Raw genomic sequence first — 16,844 nt, forward strand, 5'->3', positions numbered from 1 at the left:
AAGGAGGATTGGTTGGTGATTTTTGGCTTTCTTGTGGATGAAAGACTTCAAGGGTATGCTGTCAAAAAGTGAGAGTTTTGCTTTCCTATGTGCAAGATTGGTGGCTATGTCAACTTGAGGATTGACTAATGATCCTATGGACATGACATGAGATTGACCACTTGTGGATCCCAACCTTTAGCTCAAGGTGATGAGGGATACAAGTGACAAAGCTGGATTACCCTAGACAATGCTTTGTCAAAGGGATAACCTTGGTGAGATTGGTTGATTGATAGGATTGATTGGATAGAAAATTCTAGCAGAGTGACAACAACTCTTTTAAAGGCTTGGGTGTGATTTTGGATTGGGTTGCTGGCTGGCTAGGGGGGGGGGGTGATTTAAATGGACTTTGGATTTGGGATTTCTCTAAGGCAAAGAAATAAGGGAGCTTGGATGATCTTCTAATGAGGCAGTGACTACGCTAAGTATGCCTTGAGCTGGGAGATTTTTTCTTTTCTGGGACTTTGACCAAAGTTGGCAAACATTCATTCAAAATCTATGAACAAACAAGTAGACAAAATTTTGAAGCAAGCATTTCAAACACAACAACATACTAGGAAGCTTTCTAAAAGGATGAAATTTGTTTAGCTAGGGAGTCCTCGATATATCCAAGGTACATGAGGCCCATATCCGTAGATGAAAACAAAAAGATATCACACAACCGAGAGGAGCGGTAACCCACTTCTTCTCTTTCACTTCTCAAGGGTATAAAGTTTTTTGAGGCTTAGCTCGAGTGACAAAATCTTGATTTTAAGAGAGGTGTCTTTGAATTCACCTCCTAATCTTTATACTCTGTCAGAACGCTGGAGTTGAGGTCATCCCAAGGGGTAATGAAATCCCCAAGCAAGCCTCCTAAAAAGTGTAAAACAAGACTACATACATGATCTTGGTTTTAAAAGACATGCATTCATTCCAATTTATGATTTAGATTTTGTAAGCTATGATTGAAGACACTTGTGATTATGGCATACAATGTTCATTCTAATTTGACAACATCGTCAGCATAATGGAAGTCAAGAGATTGTCAACATAAGAAATGCGAGCGTCATTGAAAATGCGTCAAAACCATGTGATGTTCATTGATTGTTAGGCATTCAAGATTGAGTGTGAGTTTATTTTAAGCCCAAAATAAAGATATGTGAAACTCGATTGTCAAGCGTGCACCCAGAGGCCCTCCACGTCAAGATTTGTTCAATTATTATGCCCAAATGAAGTGTTAGCAAGACTAATGCTCATTCAAGAGATTTTCTAACTTAAACAAACTAATAAAATCTCAAGTAAGTGGATTTTGATTTGCGTGGAGCACTGAACACCCTCTTAGGTGGACCCATCCCCATAGATGGCACTAAGATTGCAACCAATGGTTAAATTGATGGGTGATTAAAGAGGGTGATTCCAACTACAAACTCACTTAAAGCGTCTTTATTTGGTTTTTATAATTTAGAAAGTTTCTAGAATGTAGATTCTTTTTATGTCCCAAAAGATGAAGTGTGATGATATTGCAATGGTTAGTTGATCTTTTGCATTCAAGATTGGATTTGTTGTTTTAATCATGCATTCAAGGAAAATAGATTTTAATCCATGGCATTCAAGAGTGTGTTTTGAGCAACATTCATTCAATGGAAAATGTGTTTAAACATGCAAGTTCATTATAAGAAAAAACCTAAAAAACATGATTAAGTTTGTTGCTCCAACCTGCAATGAGACAAAAAAACAATTTGATTAGTCACCCAAAATCTTCCAAAATGAAAGCTTAACTATGGGAAAAAAATTTTAACTTTTTTTGTTCTTTTTTCTAGGTGTAAAAATGCTTTAAAAAGCTTCTAGTCTATGGAACCACCAAAAGTTAAAATTTGATTTATACTCTTTTACAAAAAAAAAAAGAAAAAAAAAAGTGCAAGAACTGAGATGTTAAAATATAAATGAAACAATAACAGGTAGAGACGATAGTTCATTAGGTGAAGATGCCAAACTATGGAGATGTTGAAATGTAGAGATGCCAATCTGTAGAGACGACAGAGAAAAAGGCAGAGACAACAACGTATTTTGGCGGCGCAGTTAACCAAAAAACAGACAGAGACGTCAATATGCGGAGACAATAGTTGAGGTTGGCAACGGCGAAGACGACAGAAGACCAGAGGCGGCGACAGAGACGATAGAGTATCTGGTAGAGGTTCTGATCTATAGAGACAACAGTTAAGGATGTGAAGATGATAGTCTAGTGGCAGTGCCAATAGTAGAAGACCAGGCAAAGACGTCAATCTATGGAGACATCAGTTTGGTTGTAGAGACAACAGAGTAGCTAGTGGAGATGACAATTTGCATGCATAGACGCCAATCTACGGAGATGACACTGAGCGAAAAGAATTGAAATGTGTGGATTTTTTCCAGAATTTTTTAATTTTTTGGTTATTTTCAGATTTTAGAGGGTATGTCTTCTTTCCAAGTGCGCCCTTCAACCTGCAAAAACAAGTGAAACACCCTACAACTCACTCAAACAACAAGAAATATTAGATTATTAGAAAAGACAACATATAGATAAAAATGGATGATTAAATGACCCATAGTGGGGTCCCACGGGGCATGCCAAAATATATATGAGAAAATGTTAGCAAGAAACACTAATCTATCAAGAGAACAAAGCATTAACTAGCATAAAAATCATAACATATATGAGAGACAAAGTGAAACCCTCAAATGAGAATATGAGCTATGGAACGGCTCTCCCAATGAGAATGGTCAGTTGATTTAGAGATGAGTCTATTATGTGGATGTGGGATGTATGCTCAAGGTTCTCAAACTAGCTTCAGTGGAGATGGAAATAACAAATTGGTAGCTTTGTGAACTCTCAATTTGGCATTATAAGAGTATGTTAAGGGCTTTGTTTCTCAAACTAGCATTATAACTTTAGCTCAAAGGTTGTGATTGAAATGGCTTGGGAGGAGATTCAATTTATAGGCTAAGGGCTTGAGGGATGGAGGGCTAAGATGCAAGGAGAGATGAAAGCTTAAGAAGGGCTAGGATGCACTCAAAGGGGAGCACATGGATTGTGCTTGTTTAGCACCAACCAGGGAGTGACACATGTCACAGGATGAGTAGATAGAGGAAAGGGGATGGATGAGTCAACAAAGGAGGCTCAAGGGATAATATCTTCATAAAGAACCTTCATAAATGGCTTGTAAGAGCAATGAATGGGCTTGTAAGAGTCTTTATGGCTTTGTAAGAGCATTGAAGGCTTAGTGGTTGGGATATTTTGGAGGGAGTTGAGATTGTTGACTTTTTTTGGCTTAGGAAAGTCTTAAGATTACTTAGGGAATGTGACAAGGTTAGGAGGGGTATTAGAGGTGATTTAAGATTAGATTAGGCTTGTTAGAGATATTCAAGTGGATGGCATTCATGAGGGTAGGTGAGTTTTTGACTAAGCTTAGTTAGTATGGGTGGATGGGGTGGATTTAGGCTAAATGAAGGGTTAGGGATAGGTTAGGGGTTATTAGATTGAGGGTTTTATTTATCAAATAAATTTATCTAGTAAATGGGGATTTTGGAATTAGATAGAATAATAGGATTTAATTGATAAATAATAAGTTATTTGATTTATCAATTAGGACTATAGATGATTAATTAAATTAATCAGCTAGGGGATGGCAAAGGATTAATTAAATAAGAATTTAATTAATGATGCCTTCAGAGATAACTAAATAGGATTGTGTATACTAATATGTTAGCAAGTAACACTAATCTATTAAGAGAACAAAGCATTAACTAACAAAGATTAACATAACATATAATAGAGACTAAAAGAGGAAACAACTCAAATGAGAATATGAGCCATGTAAGGGGCTCTCTCAATGAGATTTTTCTCTTGATTTGGGGATGAGTATATTTGATAAGATTTGGGATGTATGCTTAAGCTTCAAGTTTTCCTCAATGGTGAGGATGGGTAATGGCAAATTGGTAGCTTTGTGAGCTCTCAATTTGGCATTATAAGGGTATGGTTAAGGCTTTGTTTTTCAAACTAGCATTATAACTTTAGCTTCAAGGTTGTGATTGAAATGGCTTTGGAGGGGATTCAATTTATAGGCTAAGGGCTTGAGGGATGGAGGGCTAAGATCCAAGGAGAGATGAAAGCTTAAGGAGGGCTAGGATGCACTCAAAGGGGAGCACATAGATTGTGCTTGTTTAGCACCAACTAGGGAGTGACACATGTCATAGGGTGAGTGGATGGGGGAAAGGGGATGGATGAGTCAACAAAGGAGGCTCAAGGGATAATATCTTCATAAAGACCCTTCATAAATGGCTTGTAAGAGCAATGAATGAGCTTGTAAGAGTCTTTATGGCTTTGTAAGAGCATTGAAGGCTTAGTGGTTGGGATATTTTGGAGGGAGTTGAGATTGTTGACTTTTCTTGACTTAAGAAAGTCTTAAGCTTACTTGGGGAATGTGACAAGGTTAGGAGGGGGATTAGAGGTGATTTAAGATTAGATTAGGCTTGTTAGAGATATGCAAGTGGATGGCATTCATGAGGGTGGGTGAGTTAGTGACTAAGCTTAGTTAGTATGGGTGGATGGGGTGGATTTAGGCTAAATGAAGGGTCAGGGATAGGTTAGGGGTTATTAGATTGAGAGTATTATTTATCAAATAGATTTATTTAATAAATGGGGATTTTGGAATTAGATAAAAGAATAGGATTTAATTAATAGATAATAGGTTATTTGATTTATCAATTAGGACTATAGATGATTAATTAAATTAATCAGCTAGGGGATGGCAAAGGATTAATTAAATAGGAATTTAATTAATGATGCCTTCAAAGATAATTAAATAGGATTACCAAAGCGGTGTAATCAAATTTAGGTGTCTACAGACTCGTCTTCATTTCTTTATTAAACCTCTTTTTAATGATGGAGCAAGCTTCTTTTTGAAATCCCCCTTTGCTATTTCTTCCTAATCTGGTTTGTTCAAGGAGTATATCTAGAAAATTTTGCTCAATCTCTCATGTCCAAAAAACTTTGGGGTGCTTAGGTAAAGAAGCAACAACAAAGATAGGTGTGACATGAGGCTCATCATCAATTCTCATTAAGATATTAGTAAATGAAATTTTTTCAAATAGTCATCACTACAAAACTTCCAAGAAAATATCAAAAATTTCATGTTCACCTTCAAAACGAGGAACAAACTTCATGTTTTTTATGTGTAAACATATATAGTCAAACCAAAACAAATCCAAACCCAAAATAATTAATTCTAGATCTATAAAATATGACACACAAAGATTTGATTTGTAGATTATGAATGTTAAATAATTAAAATTGACTTACTTTTTCAACTTAAAGCAAATCAAAAGCATAGTCAATTGCTTTTGAAGTAGGCAATTTGTCAAAGAAAACCATACTAGGGAATGTATGAAGTGGGCGTACTATATGTATTCTTTTGTCAGCCAAAAAATTATAGAAATTGAATAAAATCATGCCTTGGATTAAGTTATAAACTCATACAATATACCTTCTAATTCTTCATGTCATTTTTTGACATTTGTAGTGGAAGAGATAATGTTATGCCAATTGTAAGAGTTTTTTTGGCATGAGTGGTGGAGGAGCACCTAGGCTCATCCCTAAATCTAGTTATAATTTTGGCATGTATTAACCTAAGTCCAAGTCAGTAGTATTATTCTTTTCCTTAAGGTCTTGCTTCTGTGTTCTTAGGTGGATTAGACTAAGCTCAATCCAACCTAGGTATTTAAATGCTTTACTAGTTAATAGTGCTAGATTAGGCCTAAAATGGGAAAATAGATCTTAAAAGACTTTAAGGCTTGGGAAAGGATAGAAATATTACTAGAATAGTTCCTGGGATGTTTCTAAATCATTCTTGGTTGATCAGAGAACATTACTATTAATTTTGCAAAAAGATGTAAGAGTTGTCACAATGTTGCTTGACAACATTTTGCAACTTTTAAAAGTTGCATGAAAACATTTACAGAATTGGATTCATTTTGAAGCATCATTATGGGTATGTTCCATAACATCCAAAAATCAAGGATAATGCATATTAAAACATGTAGGATCCCATTTTCCTAGGGTAGAGTGTGATGCAATGAAATTTTGAAGTGGAATAGAAGCTTTTTGATTTGTGGACATAGTTGTGTTGCATTGAGTTGAAGTGTGATTTCATAGATTGAATAGTATGGGTCAGTGTCAGGTTTGTGGAATTTTTTTTAGTTCTAAGAACTTTTTATTTAGTAGTAGATTGTATTTGAATTCATTAGGTTATTTTAATTTTTTTTTGTAAATAGTCTAGTTGCTAGGGCAGAGTACATAGTTTTTGGTTTGATGGCTCCCCCGTAGTTCTCCATAGTGAAAATCATCACAAACTAGAGGAATATGGCAGGGAATCCATTGAAGATTATTTGTGTGAAAGGAAGAGCTCAGCAAATAAAGTTCTCTATTTTTAGTATCATGCCCTAGGCGAGATTAGTATGCCCAGCTAGGTGCATGTCATAGTGAAATTGATGTGCAATTATAGGGGAAGGATGTAGAACATAGAACCAAGAATGGTTTTAGAGACTTAGCAGTCATATAGAAACCTATTAGTGAGATTATGCATTGGCTAGTCCATTAGGTAGATTTCCAAGTCAAAATCAGAGGACAACACAAATACAACCTATTAGCCCTAGTAGCCCTACATTTTGGGAACCTACTATATGGATGACCTAGGAACCGAAGACCACAAAAATATTTATGGTATCAAAAAAGGGTATCTAGATATCAAGTTAGTTTTTGTAGTTATTTTTAAGTCTTGAGAAAGAATTGGGGAAACCCTCTATTTAGGGCTAATAGGCTAATTAGGACTATTAGGCCAAAACCATAGTAAATCTTGAACTCAATTGAAAAAGCCTAGATTTCCCATTCTAATGGAGTCATTTGGGAGACAAGTAGTTGTATTAGTGATGAATACACCCTATGCAACCCTTTTGAGTATATTATGGTGAAGTTGTACTTGGAGACATCTAAGGAACAATGAAGGATTGAAGCACCCCTAATGATAGTTACCCCTCAAGGTGAATCACACAGAGATTAACTCATATAAATGAGTTGGTGAAGTCTTAGGCTAGGTTTTTTAAGACTTCTAAGGTACTAGAAGTAAACTTAGGATCTTGAGAAGGCTAGGACTAGTAGTGTCTTAGATAGTATTTGTGCTAACACACCTTGGAGTGAATCTATTAGATTGGTATTAGAGCCTAGTTGAAATTAGGCTTGTGGTGAATATTTGAAGAAGAAGAATAACCAATTGGTGAGTTTTTAATGGTGAAAAATGTAGAGATTTCAAAGAAGATAGATGAGAAAGAAAAGGAAAATAGGTTTCTCAGAGATAGGCTAGCTCATGAATTGGAGCAAAAGGTAGATGTAAAGACTGAAGAAGTACAAGATAAGGTTGGAGGAAAAAATAAGGAGGTTGAGATTAAGGATGAGGTCCCTTAACTAGACCATTTACTCATAGAAGAACCATTCTGTAAAGCATTGAAGGCATTTAGTGGAAAGGAACTATAGGGAATTGAAATATTTAGTGGTAAGATGGAACGTAAGATAGTCCTAAATTGGAAAGGACTAGAAAATCACACTGAATGTGATGGCATAATTGAAGCTCAAAAAGTTAAAGTTTCTAAGGCTAGATTAAGAGAGTTTGCACTCACTTGGTTGAAATTTATCCAAGATTTGAGAGAGAGAGAGAGAGAGAGAGAGAGAGAGAGAGAGAGAGAGAGAGAGAGATAATCCCATTTATACATGGAAGGCTATGGTTGCAAAAATCAAAGATGCTTATGTAAATGAAGATTATGAAATCTAGTTGTGTAAAAGGGGCCAAAGTCTAAGACAAAAGGAATTGGATGTGAACTCTTATACTAAGTTGTTTCAAAGATTATGCATGAGGTCAAGAGTTGTAGAAGATGAGAAGGTGAAGGTATCAAGGTACATTAATGGTCTCAAGTGGAATATACAAGATGAGATGAGTCTCTTGACCCCTAATAGAATTTAGAGATGCTGCTAAATTGAAGTAAAGGTAGAAGAGAAACTAAGGAAGAAGAAAGATTCAAGCACTACCAAAGGTAGAGGAAAGGGAAGAGACAATAGTGGATAGAGAGGTGGATATGGTGGTAGAAGTTCCGAGACAAAGGTTCAAGGAGAGTCCAAAATTATTGAGAAGAAAGAAGGAAGTTATAGCATAGGGAATTCAAATAGAGGAAGGAACTCTAATATAAATTGGAGAGAAGAAATAATGGTCAAGGTAGAGATTCTTACTTAGAAACTATGAAATATTACCACTGTAACCAAATGGGACACCCTATATATAGATGTCTAGATAAAGGCTCTACTTCACATGGAGGTGACAAGAGGGTAAAATATGTTCAAGAGGGGACTAGTGGTGGAATTAAACACCCTAAGATACCCCTAGAGTTAGAAGAAGGAGAGAACTTGATGAACATTAAGCAAGGAGCCAATAAAAGAGGAACTTAGTCAAAGAAGGTCACTGTTTAGAGTGAAATGCAAGATGATGGGAAATTTTTGTAGAGTCATCATAGACTAAGGGTCTACTAACAAAAAAGTGTCAAAAGAGGTATTCAACAAGTTGAAGATGAAGAGAATACCCCATAGAAACCCATACAAGGTCACTTGGTTTAACAAAGGACAACATGTCTTAGGCAACAAACAAGCATGGGAAGAGTTCTCAATTGGGAGATACAAAGAAAAAGTGTTGTGTGATATCTTACCTATGGACGCATGTCACCTAATACTTAGAAGGCCATAGTAAGTTGATAGATAGCCCATGCATGATGGAGCAAAGAATTATTATTATTTCAAGAAGGAGAATGTGACTTTCAAGATACAATCATTGTTGGAGGATGGAGAGATGAAGTCATTAGGCACCAATGTTATTATGGTCAATGAAAAGGTGTACATGGAAATCTTAGAGGAATAAGAGGGAGTAGGTTTTTTAGTTGTGTTGAAGCCAAAAGAAGAAAGTGTAGATAAGGAAGTCAATAGGATAGAGTTGCTAAAGAAAGTGCAAGAGTTATTGCAAAGGTATGAAGGCATAGTAAGTGATGGACAATAATCAAACCTAACCCCTAAGAGAGTTGTTAGTCATCAAATTGATTTTATCCCAGGAGCTACCCTTCCTAACAAGGTACCCTATAAGATGACCCCTCAACAAAATGAGGAAATTGCCAAACAAATACAAGAACTTGGCCTAAGCCAAGGACTCATTAGGAAAATCATTAGTCCTTGTGCTTTACCCATTGTCTTAGCACCTAAAAAGGGAGGAGCTTTGACGCTATGTACTAAATCAAAGCTATAAATAGAATAAAAATTAGTTATAGGTTCCCTATCCATAGGATAGAATACCTACTGGACTATCTAGGAGAAGCCAAATACTTTACTATGATTGACCAAAAAAGTGGATACCACCTGTATATGCTACTTTAGTATGTTAGAAACACTAAATTAAAACAATCAAAAGCATTTGCATACTAATTTAACATAACTTCATGAGAGACAAAGTGAAGTCCTCAAATGAGAATATGAGCTATGGATAGGCTCTCTCAATGAAGATGATCACTTGATGTAGAGGTGTGTCTAATAGCTAAGATGGCTTGATTATGTATGTATGCTCAAATGCTCAAATGGGCTTCAATGAGGATTTTTGATGGATTTTGGTGAATGGATTTGATGTAAAAAATGGCTTCTCAAAATGGCATTATGGCTTTACTTTTTAGATTGTGTTAAAATGGCTTGGGAGAGGATTCCTTAAATAGGGAAAGGGCTTGAGCGATCAAGGGCTAGGATGCAAGAATGGGAGAAAGTTTATGGAAGGTTTAGATTGAATGAGAGGAGAGCACATGGATTGTGCTTCTTTACAGCCAATCAAGGAGTGACACATGTCACAAAGTCATTGGTTAGAGCAAGAGGGGTTGCGGGGTCAACAAAGGAGGCTCAAATCTCATAAAGACCCTCATAATAGCTTGTAAGAGCAATGAATGGGCTTGTAAGATTCATTTATGGCTTTGTGGGATTCATAAAGTTTTATTGTTAGAATATTTGTGAGAGAGTTGAGATATTTTGACTTGGGTTGGATTAATAAAGTCTTAAGCTTGACTTAGGAATGTGCAAATGATTAAGACTTGGATTAGGCTTGGGTTAAGATTAGATTAGGCTTGTTAGAGATGGGCAAGTGGATGACATTTAATGAGTGTGGGTGAAGGAGGAGATATTTGTTGGCTTTGGCTTGGGTTAGAAGGTCTTAACCCATGTTTAGGGAATGTGACAAGGTTGGGGGGGGATTAGGATTAGGGTCAAAGATAAGGATTGACATCTTCTAGAAGAGTCTAGGCTTTGGATGAGGATGAAGACTTTCTAGAAGAGTCTAGAACTTCCTAGGATGAGGATAAATAAGGTTTTTGGGAAATAAATAAAATTTTATTTATTTCAAGGGTTTGGGTTGAGGAGATATTTATTAAAATATTTTTAATAAACATGAGGATTAATATTTAATCTTAATTAAATAATTTGAGTTGGGATTAGGGGTAGGAAATGATGGGATTAGCCTTTAATCAAAATTAAAGAAGGATTAGAAGATTTTGGAAGAGGTTAGTGGTCTTAAGAAAATTGGCCAAGTTTTGGGTAAAAAATAAATAAATAATTTATTTTGAAATTTTTGGTCAATTTATTAAATTAAATAATTAATAAATAAGGAAATAATGTTTAAATAAGATTTAAATATTTTTGGGAGGGATTCCTTAATTAAATATTTTTAATTAAGATAAAGGGATTTAATGACATAAAAATAAATAAACAAATTAAATAAATAATTCATTAATAAATGATGATGTCATTAGGGACTTTTTTAGATAATAACAATACTTTATTTTCTAAAAGATTTTTGGGTGTCTACACCACCAAATTAGAATTAATGAGGGAGATGAACCAAAGACAACCTTCAAAACCATAGAAAGGTCTATATGAATGACTTCTAATTCCATTTACGCTATCCATTGACCCATCTACATTCATGAGGATTATGAATGAAGTCCTAAAAGTCTACATAGGAAAATTTGTGGTATTATATCTCAATGATATACTCATATTTAACAAGACTAAAGAAGAGCATCTCAGACATATGCAAATTGTTTTCAAGAAGCTACATAAGGAGAAGTTGATGATAACTTGGAGAAGTGTGGATTCATGAAACAAAATATGGTGTACTTTGGGTTTGTATTTGTTGAAAATAGATTGACACAAGTATGCTAAATGTGTTCTAATCATTTTTTTGTCACTGATGTCAAACTTGCTACTTGCTGGTAAGATAATTTCTTAGATGATTTGAGCACTATCATTTGTTTGATAAATGAAGAGGATTTGACCAAATGAGGTAACAATAGCACCTAGAGAAAAGGTTGGATTATCGGATGGAAAAGGAGTACAAGAATAAGTTGAGATAGTGATATTATAATGCATTGACTATCTACTTAAGGTTAAAAAGGATGGATACACTAATTAAGTCTAGAAGAACAAGAAAGAATAATTAAGTTTGCCAAGCTTGATCAAGTGGATAGTAGGTGCTGAGAAAAGTTGGTGGAAGCTAAGTAGAAAATTAGTTAGAGCTGAGTAAACTTAAAGATCAGCATATGCCGAGTGACACAATATAAGCTAAGTAAATTTTAGTTCATGACAATTGTTTTGATAGTGGATTTCAAGAAATGTAGTATGTACCAAGTATTAGAATAAATTTAGTGTTGAGTGTCAACATTATGATAAAGATTGAGAATTTGATGAATATGAGCCAACAAGTTTTATTTCTTTAATTTTGTGAACTATGTAGAAGATAAGATTTATGAGTTGGTGGCATAGAATTCATGATGGACCATTTTGAGGCAAATTCAAAGAAGAGTGAATGAGAAGTTTCTATAAGGGAATGAAATGAAATGATGGGTAGATTCATTGAATCCTACCTAATCTAACCTAACCCTTAAATGGATTATGGAGAATGAATGAAAAAATATCTAATTTATCTTTACAAGGAAATACAAGGCATGAAACAATAGTTGGCACGTGTCAGAACCTAAGAAAGACAAGGAGTCTAGGGTATTGTTTCATAGTGGCCAAACTATATAGTTTGCAGTTGGCATGCAAAGTAAGAAGACTTAAGAGTATGGATGCTTGAAGGGTGAACAAGCTATCAAAGGTAAAGTGTGTGAAAGCTAAGCATAATGGAGGATTGAAACAGAGATCTATAATCTACAAATGGAGTTGTAAGTTGTTATTAGATCAAGCCTTGTTGTTAATTTCTAATCATTGTACTAGTCTAGGGTAAATCCTTTGGATGAAGGTTTACCTAAAAGTCATTTGTAAATCTTTTAACTGGGTGACATTCAAGTGAATGATCAAAAGTCCTCTAACAAGGTTCACTCCTAACAAGGTGATTGAAATCTTTTAACCAGGTCACATTTAATAGTGTGCATTGTAACCTTTAACAGAGTTGGCCTTTCTCAGGGCATCACTTTACAAGAGTAAGAATTAGTAGCATGTTACTAGTGGTTTTTCCCAAATTGGGTTTTCACATTAAATAATTATGTCAAATGTGTTATTAAATCTATTATGTTTCATATTTACATTTTTGCAAAATTGATTTGACAGTAACCTACAAGTTTAAGTGATTGCATAATATAATGGATACATGGATGATAAAAATGTTTTATGGATATGGGTTCACTAAGTTGTAAAAAAATTTATTTGTACATTTGACCTTGGATAACTAATTCAACCCCTCTCTTAGTTATTCTAAATAATTCCAATAATTGGTATCAGAGCCATTTGCTTAAGAGGACTAGTTTGAAGGTACTAGAAGCAAACAGATCAAGATGTCAAAAAGAGAGGTACCCAAGCTTAATAGAGATAAATTTTCTACATGGAAAAGTTTGATGAAGCTACACCTTGGAGGACTTGAAGATTATGCACAATCTACCTGTATATGAGAAATATGTTAGCAAATGAATACTAATCTATTAAAAGAACAAAGCATTAACTAACAAAATTACTATAACGTATAAGAGAGACCAAAAGAGAAACCCTCAAATGAGAATATGAGCGATGGAATGGCTCTCTCAATGAGATTATTCTCTTGATGTATGGATGTATGAGATTGGTCTTAAAATGGCATTATAACTTTATCTCAAAAGTTGTGATGATATGGCTTGGGAGGGGATTCAATTTATAGGCTAAGGGCTTGAGGGATGGAGGGTTGAGATGCAAGAAGAGATGAAAGCTTAAGGATGGCTAGGATGCACTCAAAAGGGAGCATATGGATTGTGCTCGTTTAGCACCAACCAGGGAGTGACACATGTCACAAGGTGAGTGGATGGAGGCAAGGGGATGGATGAGTCAACAAAGGAGGCTCAAGGGATAATATCTTCATAAAGACCCTTCATAATGGCTTGTAAGAGCAATGAATGGGCTTGTAAGAGTCTTTATGGCTTTTGTAAGAGCATTCATGGCTTGGTGGTTGGGATATTTTGGAAGGATTTGAGATTTTTGACTCTCCTTGGCTTAAGAAAGTCTTAAGCTTACTTAGGGAATGTGACAAGGTTGGGGAGGGGGGGATTAGAGGTGATGTAGGATTAGATTAGGCTTGTTAGATATTTGCAAGTGGATGGCATTCATGAGGGTGGGTGAGTTAGTGGCTAAGCTTGGTTAGTATGGGTGGATGGGGTGGATTAGGCTAAAAAGGGGGTTTAGGATAGTTTAGGGGTTATTAGATTTGAGGGCTTTATTTATCAAATAGATTTATTTAATAAATGGGGATTTTAGAATTAGATAGAAGAATAGGATTTATTGATAAATAATATGTTATTTGATTTATCAACTAGGACTATAGATAATTAATTAAATTAATCAGCTAGGGGATGGAAAAGGATTAATTAAATATGAATTTAATTAATGATGCCTTTAGAGATAACTAAATAGGATTACCAAAGTGGTGTAATCAAATTTAGGTGTCTACACTACCATCACTAGACAGCATGTTGATCCTTTTGGAACCCTAAATGCTAAAGATCTGAAAAAGAAGAAAGAACATAACTAGGCAATGTTGGAGATTGCCTCTACCCTAAGCTATGTTTTTGATAAGGTAAACAAGTTTTAAGGGGTCCTGAAACCCATAAGTTTAACAACAAGAAAGGCTGAAAATAAGTGAAAAAATGCCCAGCCAAAACATAAGCCTTACGGCTGAAAATAAGCCCAAAGGCCAAGCTCGAAACAACTGCCCACTAAAAAGGCCAGAGAACCAACTAGAAAAACAGAGACCAGACAAAAAGTCAAAGCCAGGAGAAACAAAAACCAAAGGACAGAGACCCAACCTAGCAGACAACTTCTCCATCTTGAGCATGGTCTGGGCAGCTTCGGTGCACTCTTGTTGCTCTTCTACATTATGATCTTGGGCTTTTGTCAAATCCTGCTCCATAGTGTTGTCCTTGGCTTTATCCACATCCAGCCTATCTTTGTCTCTGTTCTGTTTATCATCTTCCTCCATCTGGTTCCTATCTTTGAGATTTTCCAAGAGAGAGAGGATGTTGTCGTTGATCGAAGCGAGGAGGGAGATCATTTGACTTGCTAGGTTGTGATTGTAGTTCTCAATATTTTTTACTCTCCTCTCCATCAAAGTCTCCTAGCTGTTCCGATCACCTTGGCTTTCTGCACCTGTCTTGCTCTTGATTTTTTCCATTTGGGAAACCCTATCTCTGACATCCTCAAGCTCATGGAAAAGCCATTTAATTGATCTGAAGTTGTCGATCATGCTATTGCGGGAATTTTTCAACAGATTCATGCCCGTTTCTCTTGCATTATCAGAAATAGCCACCATAGCCGGGTCAATTAGCTCATTGAGTCTAGGCTTCTCGAGGTCGTCCACCAGGAGTTGGGGGTTCATCGCCTCTCTGTAGATTCCCATAGTGGCCGTTCTCACATTGAAGTTCTTCCAAGCCTTCCTTCTATTATTAACTTGCACTTCCCCCTCAATCTATCCAGAGCTGTCATTTTCCTCCAAAGGAGGCTGAGGATGTATAGGGGAGAGGGGAATGGGCAGAGAATCCTTTCCCTGACTACTAGAGCACTCCATGCTCTCTCCCTCCCTCTTCTGTCTTTTTCTCAGTTTCTCCTCATCTAGCTCCTCCTTCGAAACCTTGTCAGAATCATTAGTATCCATTTCCTCCTCCACCTCAGCAGAGCCAGTTTTAGCTGGGGTATGACCTCTAGGGCTCTTTCTGCTGGGTAATTTGACAGAGGGGTAATGCTTCTTATGGCTTTTAGTCTTCTCACCTGAATGCTCAAAAACCTCATCAGAGCTGATGCTCTCGACATCGTCAAAATCTGAGGAAAAACTGGAGCTACTCTTGTCAACATCCACCCCCTAGATAGGGTTTTTGCTAATGGTTTGAGCATGGAAATGCTCATGAATCAGAAGCAGAAGACCCTCATGCAGTGCCGAGTTGACGGTAGCTTTCTTTTTAAAACTACAAATGGCCTTGTTCATCGAGTTAAAAAGATAATACGGGAAGGAGATCTTACTACCATGGCAAAAATGATTCAAAATCAAAAAATGGTGAGTCCTAACCCTATCAAACCTAGGGTCTAGGGTTATATATTCAATGACAGCGTAGAGAACATACCTCCAGAGCTTCTTTATAGTATCCGTTACAAAAAACTTCTCTTTCTTGCCCAGCTTGTTTAGCTCTTCAGTGTTTTTCACAAAATCCTTGATTGCATTAGAAGACATCTTACTTGTCTCTGAAGAATTTATGCCCCTCCATCAGAATCCCCGTGACTTCAGCAACCACATCCTCAGTAATTTGAAAGTAGACCCCGTTTACCTTAACCTTACCATTATTCCATGAATTCACCATGCTGTTAGTGATCTCAGGATCCGAGCCATGAAGTTTCTCGAAGAAATTAGTAACCCCACCCTTTTCCAGCTCTCTCCAAACTTTGGCCTTGTTCTTCCACTTTTGAACTTCCCCCACCGGCTCCTTTCTGCTCCTCTCACCCATCATGTTTACCTGATCAACTTCCACAATTCTCATGAACTCTAAACTGTGCAAGTTATTTGCATTTGAAAAAATGGTGATGTTTCTTTTATGATACCCATGAATATACCCCTTTCTGAAAATAATGGTATCGTCCTTTTGAACGTGTCAAAATGTTAGAGGAAACCCCTTTTGCTGGTGAAAATCACGATGCCAATAATGGCACTTACCATTTATTAAGCAATCTTTATTATCCATAATTGCATTGGATTTGAGCCGTCCTTCCCAAGATTTTATCTTGGTCGATAAGCAACTTTGCCTCCATCAGAAAATCTTTTCCGGCATGCCAGGTCAGATTATTGGCAGCGTTAACCCCTTTATTAGCAAACCAATCAGCGACTGGGTTTGCCTCTCTGTAAACATGAGTGACGTGGACCTTATCGAACTTTGTGAGAGTGGCGCAAGTCTCAGCAATTATGTTCGCAATCATCCACGAGGGAGGGGAAATACCATTAATGGTATTAATCATGTTTTTGGAGTCCCCCTCAAGCCAGAGTTTAGTAATCCCGGCTTCAAAAGCCAACTTGACCACCTTACTCGCAGCTCTTGCTTCAGCCAGATGAATAGTTTGGATTCCCAGCGGGGAAGCAAAGGTAGCTATTCCCTCCCCATAGCTATTTCTTATGATTCCACCACAACCTGAAGGGCCTGGGTTACCCTTAGAAGCCCCATCAAAGTTGGCT

This window comes from Cupressus sempervirens, chromosome 6 (genome assembly GCF_028749045.1).
Source record: "Cupressus sempervirens isolate cs-2001-9-10 chromosome 6, ASM2874904v1, whole genome shotgun sequence".
NCBI classification, from domain to species: domain Eukaryota; kingdom Viridiplantae; phylum Streptophyta; class Pinopsida; order Cupressales; family Cupressaceae; genus Cupressus; species Cupressus sempervirens.